Here is an 18,100-nt window from a genome sequence, read left to right as displayed (position 1 = left end):
TCACGGCTGTATCTCCTGTACCTACAAGGTCTAGTATGTAGTGTGCTCAATAAATATTTTTTAACTCATTAACTTTTGAATAAAGAACTATTTTCCCTTTGTCTCCTTCTAAGTCCTGGAATTGTAACATCCCAGGAGGCTCAGTGATGAAGAATCCACCTGCCAGTGGAGGAGCCACAAGAGACACAGGTTCAGTCCCTGGGTCGGGAAGATCCCCCGGAGGAGGAAGCGGCAACCCACTCCAGTATTCTTGCCTGGAGAATCCCATGGAAAGGGGAGCCTGGTGGGCTAGAGTTCATGGAGTCTCACTGAGCACACACACACCACTACTACTAATCATCTTAATCTCAGCTTAATGTCCCCTGTTCTTTATCTGACCCACCCTAGAGAAGTGGGCTCCTCTGGTATATGCTCAGTGAACTTCACCTGCTGAATGAATAAATAAGTGAGAGTGAATAGAATGGAGGTATATCAGTGAGCCCCCATCCACCATTGCTTCATATTTACACCTATATTGTTAATCATGGTTCTTCCAGCAATCAATGATTAAACCAATTTGCCTTCAAAACATAAGGTTGTACTCCAGTTCTAGGTTCCTGAATCTTCCCCTCCATTCAAGCAACCTGAACCACCCAGTACACCTCCCAGCCTCCAGTACAGTGGATCTTTCCACAGTCCTTTATTCCTTCACCTCATATTTTTACAGTTCCTCCTTGTACCTCCCATAGCTCCTTTCCCATGAATATCCTGAATAAAACACAGGCAGGTCATTCTTCACTGTATTTGGCTTGCTTGTTGACATTTTAGGAAACTTTACATCACAGATATGAGGACGGTCACTTAGATATGTAAAACTATGACATTTGTAGGCTTCCTACAAAATGTTGGATACCAAGTTCTTGACCCCAATACAATCCATTGTAAAATCAAACTATGAGTTAACATTTCTGACCTCCAGTTCCTTTTCTAGAAACATATCACAAATTTAAGAATAGCCAATTAACCTCAAAACTCACCTCCCTCAAAAGATTCATCAATCAATATCTAATAAATCAGCATTTAGTATGTGTTCAATGTTGGGCTATGAATTATAAAAGACAAAATCAACCCATGTGAAACAATGGATGGAGTAGTAGAAATCAGGTGTTCTGTTCTGGCCAGAATCCATTTTCCCTTCTGACTTTCCTTTGGGAAAATACACCTCTCATCTACTTTCAGTCCATTTATTTTGCTTGGAATTGAACAGTAGTCAGTGATCCAAGCCCAGTCAATCAGAGGATTCCTGCTGTGTACACATTAATGGATTCAAAAATAGGCACATGATCCAAGTTACCCCTATGGGAGTCAATTCCAAACTAGTGTGGTGGCTGAGCTAATCAACTCTGGATTTGAATCCCATTGCCACCATTTACCAGGTGTGGGTATAAAAATTTGGCAAGTTATCTCTTTACTAATGGCTCTAGTTGCTTGTGCAGAAAACAGGGACATACTTTCTAGCTATAGGCTTGGAAGGCAGCTGAAATAACATGATATGTGTAAACCACTCAAAGTCATGCACACATTCAAATTCAATAAATGCTAATTACCTCTATTTGGGAACTCATTGGAAAGAGAATCTCTCTTCTGGGACCCCCTTGCCAACACATGATGAAAGCCTCCCTGAATCAGGTAAAACCAGAAGAGAGCAGAGCTTAGAGCCCAAGCATCTAGAAGCCTGATGCCCAGACTTTTCTGTTATGTGAGTCAATAAATTTTCTTTTTTTAAGGTAGGTTGAGTTGGGGTTTCTATGTCTTTTTTAAAGAGCTCCATCTAACACAGACCAGGGGTCCAGGAGACATGTAATTGTTAAATGTCATATATGGGGAGGACACAGAGTAAGGTGAGTTCAGTGTGAACTATGAAAAGTAGAAAGGATGAGGTCACTTCAACTCCTGCCACCTCTGGCAGTGGTGTCAGAAAATGTCTAGGGAGTCATTTGAGATATCATTGCCCCAGAAGCAGTGTATCGTTAATCAGAGAAAAGTCACCTTCTAGAAGAAAAATGCCATTTCAGAACTTTTGAACAAAAACCTCTCCCCTTTCATAGCCAAAATCTAGAACTCTATTCTTTGTTGTATGGAAATGACAGCTTCTGAAACTGCAAAAATGATGCTTTCAGACAGAGGAAAGGCAAACTCGGTTTACATCTCATAATCAGGTTGCTGTTGTTTAGTCTCTAAGTTGTGTCTGACCCTTTTGCAACCCCATGAATTGAAACCCACCAGGCTCCTCTGTCCATGGGATTTCCCAGGCAAGAATATTGGAATGGGTTGCCATTTTCTTTTCCAGGGCATCATCCTGATCCAGGGATCGAACCTACTCCCGCGTTGGCAGGTGGATTATTTCCTGCTGAGCCACCAGGGAAGCCCGATAATCAAGTTAGCTAGGTCTAACTGGCATTTTCGGAGGGGACAATTTCAAAGGGATTCTCTTCAGGAAATTGGAAGGCACAGAATTCAGGCTTTAACTGAATTTTCTGTCCTAGGCTCGTGGGGCTCTTCACCCTGAGTTCAGGACCCATCCCTCCTCTGGAATGCCTCTCAAGCATCTGAAAGGGACCATGCTCACCTAATCCTCCCCTAGGGTCGAATGAGAGGAAATCCATTTAGCACCTCTCTCCATCATTTTAGCAAATCAGCTTTTCTACCTCTCACCCTTTCCTAGAGGAAATCCGGCTATCTTTCATTTTCTTCTAAGGTGAATATAAGAATCTGTCTTTTCACAGTGGAGGGAGCAGGTTATATGCAGCATGACAAAAGTGTAATTTCATAGGCCTAAGATTTGAAGTTGATAAGAAGTCTTCAGGAAGAAAGGGGATACTGGCAGGTCATCTCCGAGAGTAGGAGCAAGTAAGTGTATGTGAGAGACAGAGAGAGGCCAGTCTCAATTCTTCCAAATTAATTCCATTTTTTTTTCTCACAGAGCAGTAAGCAAAGGCAGCTTCATTTAGAAAGTTCATTACAACTTTATTACCTTAAAATTGCCCAACATACACCAACAGCCATAGCGGAAATATTGGGAGTGGAAACATCCACTGCATTTCTCTTAAGGTTAGTAGTGTCCATTGCCAAATTCACCCTTGCTTTATTAAAGTTGTAACGTTTAGCTTCTGGCCTTGCTAAACAAAATAAAGAAAGGAAAAGAAAGAAAAACATCAAGAATACTAAAGACATTTTGGAAAATGTGTCCTGAAATGAGAACGTGAAGAAAATAGATGGGAGTATCAGAGGTTACTAGGATTTCACTCTTTATTCCTCTTACAAATATTTTTTAAAAAGCAGATTGCAAACCACCTGCATGGTTCTCTACCACTAATACAAACAACGTAATGTGGGAGCCATCAAGGAAGGCTCCAAAGTAACTCTCCAGTCATCAACGTCATTGAATTGCTAACATTACTGCCAAGAATAAAGGCCTTGGTCTACTAAGCGCTCTCCATTAGTATTTGCTCCCTCCTTCTCCTGACAAGTCCTTTTGTATTCAAGGCTATGGCTTTGAATGTAGGGTAAATTTTCTCAATTACTTGCCTTGTATGGGATTAAATGGAAGGGGAAAGAGTCTGGTTGAAGAGTCTGGTAAAAAGCCTGTGAGTTCATCAAGTGCTATTGTACTTACCTGTGACATTCTTGTGAAAGGAGAAAGTCAATTGTGCACACACACACATATATATACACATATACATAATATGATCATTGATAGATATTCATTGATATATATTAATGTATATTAATATATATTATATACACCATATAATAATATATATCATTAATATATATTCATTAGTGAATCACTTTGCTGTACACTTGTAGTTAGCACATTGTGCATCAACAACACATCAATGAAAAAAGGAGGAAAGGGAGAGCTGAGGACATTTTAATAAAGAAAACTCAGCAAGACTTAATGAAAGACCAGATATGAGGATGAATGTATAAAGTTATACCAAATCTAGGTATCAATTAGGCCAGATCAGATATTGAAAGGTGAAACAAAAAATAAAAATAAATAAATAGAATTTAAAAAAGAAAGATGAAACACAAAACCCTTGCTTTCTTTCAATTTTCCTTTACTCAGAACACCTTTAAAAACTAGGGATTAAAAAAATTAGAGATTAAATTGAAGTGTGATCTAAACAAAATCTGATCTGAGGACTCAAATGATTCTGAGCTTTCAGTCAATCATCTAGTATTTTTAAGTGCCTTGTATGCATAGATCTGAATTGCCTTTGACCACCTCTACCTCCTCCTGTACTGCCATGAAACTGAAAAAATGCTATTGACTAATTGACTAAGAGCTCTGAATTCATTTTTGTGGAAAAACACTATTCAAAGTTAATTGTAGCTATTGGATAGACTAGCCAACATGTTGATCTACTGCAATTTTCATTTACAATCTAATTGTTTTGGCATTACTTCATTTACAGCCATAGACCATCTCAACCTTGCAAATGTGTTCATTACATTTTCTCATTTCTAAGGGCAGAAAGTGAGTGTGTTTACAAAGCTCATGAATATTAATACATGGGATCATACTTCTCCCCCTGAATGCCTCTCACCCTATAGCTATCACTGAACTGCTAATGGGAATACGTACCAATGTGTAATTACCTTTTGTTTTTAAAAGAAAAGCTACCAATTCAGGTGTCTAAGCTAGAAGCAACAACCTAAATCATACTAAAGGCCTCTATCACATAGCACCACACATTTATGCAAACAACAAGCTCGAGCTTGCATTTAATAACTCCAAATGAGTTGCCTGGCACCTTTAGATAGGAAATTGGCATGTAAAAGACTTCAAGGACAGAGGAAGGGAAAAATTGTCTATAGATTTTTTTTTCTTCCTCCTCCTTCCTTTCCAGAATAAATGATGGCCTTTTATTTGACTCACTCTCCAGTGCCACTGCTGCAATAATAAGCTTGTCATTTGTCCTTGAAATGTGTACCCAACCCAGTGATGCTGTTCAGACCAAGGATGAGTCAAAATAGCTTGGAAAGAAGTAGATGATCCCCACTTGCAGTTCTGATACCAACTTCTAAAGCTTCTAAGAGCCCAGGCTGCTGTTTTCAGGAACATGTATCCCTTTGTAATATTTCTAGAAATATCACTCATATAGGCTAGAAATTATGCACATGCTTCTATCTCCTGCCCTGCATCCTGCTTTACACACTGGTCTCCAAAAAATCACAATTTGTAGAAAGAGATTTGGTTACAATGGGAACTATACAAACACCACATTTGCAAATAACTTAGAAGGGCTCCCCTGGTAGCTAAAAAGGTAAAGAATCTACCTACAATGCAGAAGACCTGGGTTCGAACCCCGGGTCGGGAAGATCCCTTGGAAAAGGAAATGGCTACCCACTCCAGTATCCTTGCCTGGAGAATTCCAAGGATAGAGGAGCCTGGTGGGCTACAATCCAAGGAGTCACAAAGAGTCAGACACAACTGAGCGACTAACACTTTCACCATGCAGTAAAGTGTTTGCTCTGCTTGCTTTTCCTTAGAAAAGACACATCTACAAAAGACAAAGTCTCAACCACTGAGCACATCTCCTCAATGGCCACTAGTGCAAGAAAGCACAGTGCATGCTGGGATCTCCCCTCCCAATAAGTGGAGCAGGGATGCTCTCCTGGGTTGAACCATTAGCAGAATGAAATTACTCGTAAAACATCACTCATTCTATAAGCATAATGGGTCCCCAGTAAGCAGATCTTGCTGACTATTTTCCTGCCCCACACTTCCACACTTCTGCAGTCTCTCTCCTTCCAACCCCTTTCCACAGAATCCTCAGCTGGTTTTCGACAAGCCAAATGCTTTTGCACCAGGCTGACCAGCATGCCTGCTATGGGCAGAGTCACTTCCCAAGTCATTACCTAGACCGTAACATATTAGGAGAATTCATATGTAAAAACAGCACACTCATCTCAGAAGTTTGTCAGCTAGTTAGTTCTCAGACCTTTTTTCCCATCATGACATGCCTGACAGAAAATGTCCACACATCTGTCACATCCTCGTCAGTGACAGTTGTCTGCTCCCCACTGCTTAAATCAGTTAGGATGCCAGCCAGGAACTTTGTGCAATTAATATCTGCTAGCTAGCTCTACCCTTTCTTTCTCACTGACTCAGGAGACCACCAGTGAAAGCGAACAAATAAACAACATTAGAGTATGGTGAACCAGAGTAAGTAAACATATATCCATTATAAACATGGCCACTTAAATAAATATTATTAGCAAGTATGGCTATACAAGAAGGACTGGAGCAGAAGGGGGAGGAGATATAAAGATACAGATGCTTGCTTCAGAAAATCTCAATGAGAAAGAAAAAGGAAATTTATTTATACTGTTATAGAGAAAAGAATTCCAATCTTTCTTAAAGACACTAAGGAAGACTATTCCAGAAGGAATCACTGTAATAAGGGCCTTGCAGGGAAAGAAAGAGACCAGCTCAATTTCAAACACAACAAGCAAAAGTGGGGATTTATAGCTGTCAACTACCAATTGGCACTTGCCATGGGCACTTGCCATCTACCTCTACAAAGATTAAATCATGTGCTTCTGCAGCAGCTGGTTTTCAACACCCCCTGAAAGTTCAGAGTTTAGAGAAGAAATGAGGCACTCCGTGCTCGGTGGGGATCACTGGCAAGATGGATCTTCAGGTAATTAGATGCTTTCAGGAGTCAATTTTATGAGCCCAATTCTTGTGCCTCCTCTTATCTACAAAGCACTAAAATCCTTCATAGTGACACCTGTTCCTTGTGACCAGCAAGCTTCACAAGACCACCAGAAATCTTCTGGAAAAATATGTGCTTGATTGCATGTATTTTGCACCCAAAATCACATATAATCACATATATACTGACCTCCCCCCTACCCATCTCTTTGGGGCAGTTGCTCGGAGATACCTGATGTGCTGTCTCCAGGTTGCAATCCTCATTTTAATCCCAATAAAACTTTACTTGCAGCTCTCACACTCTGCTGTTTTTTTTAAGTCGACATAGCCAAGGAGCAGCATGGGTAACAGTGATAGAAAATTACCAAGAGGAAACTTCAGAGGTGGGGAAGATTTAGACTAAAATCAACTTGACAAGAGTCTTGCTGAAGGCAGGCTGGGGTGATCAGACATTACCTGGGGAATGGTGGAGGATGAAGACAATAATCAAACATCAAGGGTGAGTGAATATCAAGGGAGGGAAATTTTGATAAAATGGATGTAGCAGGATTTTTGTTCTTGAGGACAAAGCCCAGGGGCAGGAGTCTGACTAAAATTTGGTGAAGGAGAGAGTCTCGGTCAATAACTACCCCTGCCCACCCAGAAAGATTCTTTCTGAAACTCTTTTCCATTCAAAACTTAGAAAGCTTTGTTCTTTGCTTTATTATAAGTTGCTTTATTTTGAAATAAGAATAGGAACAAATAAAAATGTTGGGCTGAGGTTCAACTATGCAGGGAAGTATTTTTATCACCTATGAATGCTCTTTGTTGGACACCCACACTCCCCTTTCCTGAAACTTGGCCCTGAAAAGCTGGCAATAAGGGCTCAGCTCTGGCAGTCAAGGAGTTAATGGTACCATTCTAGGCTAGCCCTCAGAACAGTACACTTAATCAGTCAACTATTTTCCCTGCTTCTACCCCATGCACTGATGGTATTACACACATGTTTCTACTTACTCCACGCTGAGTTAACTACTGCAAATGCATCACAACAAAAGGATTTTGTATGAAAATATTTGAAACTACTTAAAGTAACTGCAAACATATGCATGCTTTTTTGTTGCATTTTCTCCCATTGTTACCCAGGGCCATATCGGGTATGATTTTTTTCTCCATTGTTTTCCTATTTCGGTTGAGCATTAGAGATAAATTTTTATTGCATTTTGATCTCTTCCTCATCTCAGAACACAATTGTATTCAGCAGCCCACACTGACAATAGCAGTGCTTCTCAAAGTATGACATGTGGAAATGTATTTGGTAAACTTGACATTTTTGCACGTAACCATAGTGGTTCAGTGTTTAAGACTTTGCCTTCCAAAGCAGGGGGTGTGGGTTTGATCCCTGGTCAGGGGGCTAAGATACCACATGCTTACTGGCCAAAAAACAAAACATAAAGCAAAAGCAATGTTGTAACAAATTCAATAAAGACTTTAAAAATGACCCACATTCAAAAAACAAAAAATTTGATTTAGAATAATGAGGCGATTTCCCTGATCTCATGTTAGCATAGACTAACACAGTTTTGCTCATGTACATACTATAAATTATATCTTAGTCTTAAGTAGATTCACTTATAGGATTTACTCATTTAGATTTATTTCACTACAACAAAAAATTATCCTTTTAATACAGGATCTTTACCTAATATGTATTTCAAATATGATAGAGTTTGGCAATTTTTAAGAGGTGTTTGGAACAACATTTATATACATGTTCTATCATAGTAGTCTATTTTCCTTTTATTCTGTTGATTTCTTTATCACCAATATTTCTTTATAGCTTAGAAAATTAACCTCTTTTTCTCACTTTTCCTTTACTTCATTCTCTCTAACTCAGTGTCTGGTTATACTGTTTGTTCATGTATTGAATTTTTCTACCTTTATGATTCCAAGTTTCTTGAAATACAATTTGCTGGTGAATTCTCTGGGAAGCAGACACTGAGAAGTTAAGGGAACAAAGGGATTATTGGAAGAGTTAGTCGCTCAGTCATCTCCGACTCTTTGTGACCCCATGGACTGTAGCCTGCCAGACTCCTCTGTCCATGGAATTCTCCAGCCAAGAATATTGGAGTGGGTTGCCATTTCCTCCTCCAAGGGATCTTCCTGGCCCAGGGATCAAACTTGGGTCTCCTGCATTGTAGGCAGATTCTTTGCTGTCTGAGCCACCAGAAAAGCCCAAGAATACTGGAGTGGGTTGCCATTCTCTTCTCCAGGGGATCTTCCTGACCCAGGAATCAAACCCGGGTCTCTCACATTGGAGGCAGATTCTTTACCGTCTGAGCCACCAGGGAAGTCCTTATTGGAGAGTAGTCTCCATGAAAGTAAAGAGGAAGGCTTGGACAGGAGAAGTCATCAGACAGTGACAGAGACCTGATAAAACATCTCTCTGCTCAACAGGAAGGAAAGATTGCCCACCAGGGTAATCCCACTTGGGTGGAAATGGTTAGGGCCTTGGAACCTAACGAACAATCTTGTTCGTTAACCACAGGTTTTCCCAACTGCAGAATTCCAGGGCAAAGCTGTGATGGGTGCCCAAGGAGTCATGACTAGAGGTGATCATTAACCACACTTCTCACAGCTGGGCATTGACTCCTTTCTTGAAGTGGGGATCTAAGTGGTCCCTTTCTGTATCTGGAATTCCACCTTACTTTAAAGAAATGACAAATGATCAGATGCAGTATTCTGAAAAGTCAAGGGAAAATTTGAGACTAATCGAGTTAAATATGCATCAAAATACATCGTTTTATTTACTGAACTGTAATTATTTAACTTTCTAACACCACACACATGTGTACACACACATACACTTGGCTTGTTAATATTTGTAATCATGTTTTCTTCACATAAGCATTTAAAAATACACAGTGTTAGAAATCCAATAGACGAGGCATGGCGTGACCCAAAATGAGTGGAGAAAGGAAAATACAGCTCTTTTTTCAAGAATTAGTTTTATTTTCAAAGGAGGTTTGGAGTCTATGTATATATAAAGCATTAAAATAACATATTGGTATTGGAAAGACAGGCAAATGTTCACACCTAGTATTGTGCAAATACAGGAAATTTGGGAAGTGATTTTTTTTTTTTGGTGTTCAGTTTATCTTAAACCATTTTATAGAAATTGCATGTTTACTTTTAAGGATTTGCCTAATCAATAAAGTTTTAGATATATAAATCTTAAGAATGTTTTCAAAATTATTTGGGATTATTAAAAATGGTTCAGTCATTTGCACCAGTGTGTTATATTTTTTCTCTAGGTACTGTGGGGATTGGTGAGCATTAATTATCCATGGACACCAGCTATTAGAGAACACTTATCATAGTTAATAGCAACATCTGCATTAATACTACATGTGCCTATTAATTAACCCCCTTTGTATGGAATGTTTATGGTGCATGACATTTTCTACAATTTTCCTTGAGATAATACGAAAGTTAATGAGAACTGCACATGTGCATCAAGAAGAGAATGGAGCCTTTGTCCTAATCTTATTAAGTTTCTCCAGATGTGATAATATTGTCCTGTCTCCAAATGGCTTTTTTTATTATCACTTTAAAGTAGTAATATTTAAAATTAGGAAACAAAGTAACACGAGAAAAGAACTTCCTGAACTTGCATTTATTTTTTATTTTCCTTAATAATCTTAAATTTCCTGTGGCTAAAAGAATGTGATTGCAAAGTCAATACACAGCTGATTATAGATCTAGGGGGCATTTTTCTTGCACATAAACCTGAGTTATAAAGCTCAGAATATTTTCAAATCCAGAAGAGAGTTAGCTACAAATTCAACTAAGCATCTCCTAACCCATTTTAAAACATCATCTGCTGAAGTTCTATTATATCTCTGTAATATGTTGAATGCTTTCACATATACACCATATACATACACTGTCCCACTGAATTATGCATTTATTCAACATATATTTATTAAGCACCTTTTGTACTAAGCAATAGGAATACAACAGTGGGCAAAACAAGCATATTTATTTTCTGTGTGGATCTTTCAGTGAGGTGGGGGAAACTGATATAATTCCATCTGTCATCAACTGCTGCAAAACAAACTACCCCAAAGCATTTATCACACTCACTCACTAGTATGCAGGTCAGCTGTGGCAACTCCACATGCATCTCACTCTTTTGGGACCAGCAAGACGACCAAGCACATGTCCTTCTGAAGGCAAGGCAGGGCTACAAGAGGAGACCCACCCTGCAAGCACAGTTCAGATCTTGGCTCCCGTCATATCCACTGACATCCTATTTGCCAAATCCAATTACAGGCCAAACTTAAAACCAATGAGGTGGGAAGTACACCCTGCCCACAATGGGATTTTATTGTTCAGTCACTAAGTCATGTCCAACCCTTTGTGACGCCATGGACTGTAGCACGCCAGGCTTCCCTGTCCTTCTCAACTCCCGGACTTTGCTCAAACTTATGTCTATTGAATCGGTGATGCCATCCAACCATCTCATCCTGTCACTCCTTCTCCTCCTGCCTTCAATCTTTCCCAACATCAGTCTTTAGCATCAGTGCTTCCAATGAATATTGAGTGTTGATTTCCTTTAGGATTGACTACTTTGATCTTGCTGTGAAAGGGACTCTCAAGAGTTTTCTTCAGCACCACAGTTTGAAACCCTCAGTTCTGCAGCACTCAGCCTTCTTTATGGTCCAACTCTCACATCTGTACATGACTGCTGGAAAAACCATAGCTCTGACTATCTGGACCTTTGTCAGCAAAAAGATGTGTCCGCTTTTGAATACTCTGTCTAGGTTTGTCACCCTTTTCTTCCAAGAAGCAAGTGTCTTTTAATTTCATGGCTACAGTCACCATCCACAGTGATTTTGGAGCCCAAGAAAAGAAAATCTGTCATTGTTAACATTATTTCCCCATCTGCTTGCCATGAAGTGATGGGACGAGTTGCCATGATCTTAGTTTTCTGAATGCTGAATTTTAAACCAGCTTTTCACTCTCCTCTCTCACACTCAGCAAGAGGCTCTTTAGTTCCTCTTCACTTTCTGCCATTAGAGAGGTATTATCTGCATATCTGAAGTTGTTGATATCAACGGTGGGATGGCAAGGGAAATAAACATTTGCTTAACAATAATCCAGATTACCACAAGAATTAATCACAAATAACTGACTAATATAAAGCTCTGGAGTAGGACTTCCTTAGTGTTCCAGTGGCTAAGAATCTCCTTTCTAAGACAAGGGACACTGATTCTATCTCTGGTCAGGGAACTAAGACCCCACAGGCCATGAGGCAACTAAGCCTATGCATGGAAACTGCTAAGCTCACACACCAGAACTAGAGAAGTGACGCGCCCCAATGGGAGATTCCACGTGATGCAGCTAAGACCCAGTGCAGCCAAATAAAAATAAAATAAATAAACATTTATAAGTAAATCAATGAACTCTGGAGTACCACCACAGAGGGCTGAGTGTGCTTGGTCATAGGAAAGCTGGATCCCATCTGGGGGTCAAGAAGACTTCTCTGCAGACAAGGGGAAATGAGAAGAACTGAGGGCTGAAGGATGGGTCAAAAGTAACAAGGTAAAAAGAAGATATGAAGAATCATCCAATCAGACAAACACAAATATCATATGATATCAAATACAAATGAACCTATTTGCAAAACAGAAATAGACTCACAGACATAGAAAACAAATTCATGATTACCAAACTGGGAAGTAGAGGAGGGATAAATTTGAAGATTGCATTTGATATATACACACTACTATAGATAACAAGGCTATGGTTTTTCCAGTGGTCATGTATGGATGTGAGAGTTGGACTGTGAAGAAAGCTGAGCACTGAAAACTTGATGCTTTTGAACTGTGGTGTTGGAGAAGACTCTTGAGAGTCCCTTGGAGTGCAAGGAGATCCAACCAATCCATCCTAAAGGAGGTCAGTCCTGAGTGTTCATTGGAAGGACTGATGTTGAAGCTGAAATTCCAGTACTTTGGTCACCTCGTGTGAAGAGCTGACTCATTGGAAAAGACCCGGATGCTGGGAAGGATTGGGGGCAGGAGGAGAAGGGGACAACAGAGGATGAGATGGTTGGATGGCATCACCGACTCGATGGGCATGAGTTTGAGTAAACTCCAGGAGTTGGTGATGGACAGGGAGGCCTGGCATGCTGTGATTCATGTGGTCGCAAAGAGTCGAACTTGACTGAGCGACTGAACTGAACTGAACTGATAGATAACACACATAACTAATAAAAACCTACCGTGTAGCACAGGGAATTCTACTCAATATTCTGTAATGACCTATTTGGGAAAAGAGTATAAAAAAGAGTGAATATAGGTAAATGTATAATTGATTCACTTTACTGTACAGCCGAAACTAATAAAACATCGTAAATCAACTATAAGCCAATAAAATTTTTTAAAAAGATGTGGCAAAAACAATCATGTAAGCAGGGAATGGTAAGCAGGCAGCATGCCTATTTCAAGGAACTGGTTCAGGGACTCTGAGAATGTTGTTCAGAGAGTAAGAAGGAGATGCATGATGAACCTGCAGGGGTGAATAAAATGAGATCGTACAGGGCCTTGCAAACTGTGTTCAGGATTTCATTTCTACCTTCAGACCCGATGGCAAGCACTCGAGGGGTTTAAGTGAGAGAGAAACAACCAAATTCAGTTTTGGAAGTTAGTCCTGTTGCAATGAAGTGAGCGGTCGAGAGTGGACTTAAAGAAATGAAAGTCATCAGCAGATAGACAGTAATCAACCTCAGTGGCATAGTACACTTTTATAAACAAAGTTTTATTGCAACATAGCCATGCTCATTCATTTATAGATTGTCTAGGGCTGCTTTTATGCTACAATGCAGAGTTGAGTAGTTATGACAAAGGCCATATATCCCATGAAGACTGAAATATTTTCTACCTGACACATTACAAAAAATGTTGGCCTGCATAGCTGAAAGAGCTTTAAGAAGCAATCACAGAGAAAGGGGACAAAGAACAGAGGACATAACCTGATAGAGAAGAAAATGATAGGAAGAGGAAAATGAGGACCGGAAGGAAAAACTGAGAACCCTAATCTGTTTGACAGTTGTTAGCTCCATTTACAGATTTAGAAACATAAGTTCTGAGAGTGTGATAGACTGCAACAGACAGCCACAAATTCCTCCCCTTCTTATAACCATGTCCCTTTGCCATGAGATGTGGCTGCATCTTCCATCGAAGAGAGTACACTTGTCCATGGCCTTGGTTCTAGGTGGTCCTGCTGAGTAAAATGGAGCAGTAAAATGTGGCAGAAGTGACTTTACAGGAGTTCCAAACCTTGGCTTCAAGAGGCCTTACAATTTCTACTTTCATTCTCCAGTCCTGAGACTACATAAGAGGAGGCCTGGGCTAGTGTCCTGGACCACAGGAGTCCACATGGAGACAAGCCCAGCCAACAACCAGCAATAACCACTGGCCATCTCAGTGAGGCTCTGGGATGACCCAGACTTAGGAGGTATCCAGCTGACTGCTGTCACCTGAGTGGACCCAAGCAAGCCCAGCAGAAGGGCCACTCAGCTAAGTTCAGTGTAAATAGATAAAACCGCTCAACGCTGTGATAGTCTCTTACTCAGCAAAGGATAACTAAAACAGAGACATTAGGTGACTTTCTTGAGATCTCATGAAACCATATAGCTGTAAGTAGCAAAGACTAGGATTCAAACCTGGTCTAGGACCACAAGTCCATAATGTTATCTGTTTATGTTTAAACATGACAAGTAACAACAAATGTGATATTGGATATTCTGACTTCCTGATGGTCTGTCTATAGATACACACTTGGCTGATTCTAGAGTTGGATAGTTTATTGTTATTTAAAGGAGTGTGGGAATGCTTTCTTCTATAAATGGAAGATGCAGAATTTGGAAATATTGTGCTAGTTTGCCAAGTGTCTGAAAATTTAATTACATGCAACTTTATTCATTGTTTTTCTTTTTCTTTTTTCTTTTTTTTTTTGGTTCTCATCTTACTCTAGAAAGCATTTGACTCATCCCTCCCCCATCAGATTTATTGTTTTGATTTAGATTATCCTGATTAGATTGCAAACAATATTCCTGGGAGGAAAGTTAGTAGTCATTAACTCTGCAGGGTCTAAGTTTGTATATGAATGGTTTCCTACAAGGTGAAGCATAGAATACCCAAGTCTTAAACATCAATACAATGAAGGTAAACAAGGACAGTCATTGCCTGAACATGGTTTAAGAGCAATTGAGAGACAGAGATATCCCACTGGGTAACAGTAGCCAGAGGTAATATAAGATGACTAGGCAACTAAAGGTTAAGAATTAAAAGAGTCAGGAAAGAAGAAACTTGAAAGGGTTGAAACCTTCTATCCTAGCTAAGTCAAAGGGCAGCTATTTAATTCTGAGCAAAAAAAAAAAAAAAAAAATGTCAAAAGGAGTTCAGGAAGAATGAGCAAAGGCTCATCCAGCCAGCTAAAACTCAGGTCCATGCAGAGTCACTTTTGGTACAAAGAGTGGAGAAAGTGACCCTCAATGTACTCTATTTACTCCATCTTCCAACCCCTGACTCCTTCCCCATCCCCACTCCTACTCCCTTCACTGCATCCTTACCTGAAACATCACCTTCTGTCCTCGAACTAGCTCTCTTTTTCCTGTTGGCCAACAAAACCCCCTCTCAGGAAAGCAGCTCTTGGTTATTTGCATACTAACAAGCTTAAATGAGAGCTTCCCAGGTAGCTCTAGTGGTAAAGAACTCTCCTGCCAATGCAGGAGACTTAAGAGAAGCAAGTTCAGTCCCTGGGTCCTCCCCTGGAGGAGGACATGGCAACCCACTCCAGCGTTCTTGCCTGGAGAATTCTGCAGACAGAGGAGCCTGGCAGGCTACAGTCCAGAGGGTCACAAAGAGTCAGACACGACTGAAGCAACTGACCGTGAGTTTAAATGAACATGTCTATTTATTCCAGAGAAATGACATCTGAGGTCTCATTATAGAAGGAAGACGCTGTGTTAGAGGAATTTGCAGGAACAGTGAACACATGGCAGAAGCTCTTTCTGTAGCTAGAGAAGGTTATGACTGTTCACAGCAGGTCTGGCTTGTACATTGATGCCAATGCATTTAGGAGTAACGGTCTTGGTGATCAAAGAAATCAGTCAGTGAGGGTGATATGGCAAGCTGGGAGTTTGGTAAGATTGTCCTCTTTATCCAGGTGAAGATAGCGTAAGAAGAAACTCACTTGGACAAAGGAGCCAAAATAATGTTATGTGCCTTGCAGCAAATGAAACAAATGGTTGGGAATAAACGGGGATACTGAGATAAAGATTACCAAATCTGGGACTTTTCTGGTGAACCAGTGGTTAGGAATCCTCCTGCCAATGCAGAAGATATGGGTTTGATCCCTGGTCAGGGAACTAAGACCCCACATGCAGCGGGGCAACTAAGCTTGCACGCAGCAACTGCTGAGTCTATGTGCCCAGCTGGAGAGAAGTCCGTGTGCCACAATGAAGACCCAAGGCAGCCAAAGAAATAAGCAAGTATTTTTTAAAAAAGAGTACCAAAACTACAGCTATGAGTGTAAACTAAGCACAGAGGAAACAAGATGGGGTTTAAAATGATGTAAAAAAAAATAAAAACAGAAGGATGATCATGAAGGGCAAAGGGCATAATCCAGGGAGCAATTGAGTTACACCCATCAGACTGGCTAAGATCAAGACTAACGACACCACATGTTGGCAGTGATGGGAGCCAATGCAATTCACAGACATTGCTGATGGGGCTGTCAAATGGCACAACCAATTTGAAGAGCTATTTGGCAGTGTCTTTGAGGTTAAACATTCATCTACCCTGTGACTCAGCAATTCCCTTCCTAGGTATTTACCCAAGAGAAATGAAAACATATGTTCTCCAAAAGGCGTGTATAAGAACGTTTAGAGCAGCCCTATTCATAATAGCCCCAAACTGGAAACAACCCAAATGTCCATCAACAGGAGGATGGATAAATAAACCATGGTGTATTCATACTATAAAGCTAATCCTCAGTAGTAAAAAGAATGAGCAACTAATACATGCAACAACATTGATAAATATCAAAAATATTATGTTAAGCCACGCATTGGCAAACGACAGTCCACAGGCCAAATCTAGTCCACCATCTGTTTTTATAACTAAGTGTTATTGGAACACAGCCGCACCCCTTCGTGTCTGACTGTCTACGACCGCTTTGGTGCAACAGCAGCAGAGCTGAGGAGTTGAGACAGAGGCTGAGTGGCATGCAAAGCCAAGAGTATTTACTGTGTGGTTCTTTATTTTTAAAAAAAAATGTTTTAAAAGTTTATCAATCCTTGCATGAAGTGAAAAAAGCCAAGGACAAAAGAATCTGTGCTTGTGCCCAATCACTCAATCTCCCTCTTTGTGACCCTAGGAATTATAACCCACCAGGCTCCTCTTTCCAAGGACTTTTCCAGGCAAGAATACTGGAGTGGGTTGCCATTTCCTTCTCCAGGGGATCTTCCCGACCCAGGGATCGAACCTGTGTCTCCTGCATTGGCAGGCAGATTCTTTACCCCTGCACTATCTGGGAAACCCAAAAGAAGGCATAAAATGTGTAATTTCATGTATAGAAATGTGACCCTGAAGATGGGGAGGAGGAGGGAAGAATGGACTGAAAAGGGGCATATAGAACTTTCTAAAATTAATTTTTATTGGAGTAAAGTTGCTTGACAGTGTTGGGCTGGCTTCTACTGCACAGCAAAATGAATCAGCCACACATGCACATTTCTCCCCTCCCTTCTGGATCTCCTTCCAGTTCAGGTCACCACAGGGCATTAAGTAGAGTTACTATGCTTACAGTATGTTCTCATTAGTTATCCATTTTATGCATCGTATCAATAGTATATGTGGTACTGATCCCAATCTTCCAATTCCTCTCCCACTTTCTCCCTTGACATCCATAGCATGTTCTCATATCACATAAAACTTTTTGAAATGATGAAAATGTTCTGTATCTTATTTAGTGTGGCAGTAACAAATCTGTAAACAATGATCAAAATCTATCCAAGAAAACACCTAAGATATGAGAATTTTACAAAAAGTTATTTCTTTGGGAAAAAGTTGGAAATACGCCACTAAGACAACCTTATCTTAGGGAAAAAGAATTATAGAAGTACAATTGACTTAATTCTAAGAACATTAATTTGGAAATTAAGAAAAAAAAACATTGGGTTACAAAATAATCCCCTCCAAAAAATTGAGGTTGTGAGAGAAACACCTGATAAGAAATTCATCGGTCCAGGAGTTCTGGTTTCCAAAAAGAAAGCTTCCACTACTTTTTCGCGTGACTTTTGTTGAGGCCCTGACCTCTGCAGGCTTCACTGTGTTTACCTTCAAGCTG

The sequence above is a fragment of the Muntiacus reevesi genome, chromosome 3, assembly GCF_963930625.1.
Source record: "Muntiacus reevesi chromosome 3, mMunRee1.1, whole genome shotgun sequence".
Taxonomy (NCBI): Eukaryota; Metazoa; Chordata; class Mammalia; order Artiodactyla; family Cervidae; genus Muntiacus; species Muntiacus reevesi.
Note: the sequence above shows the minus strand (reverse complement) of the source record.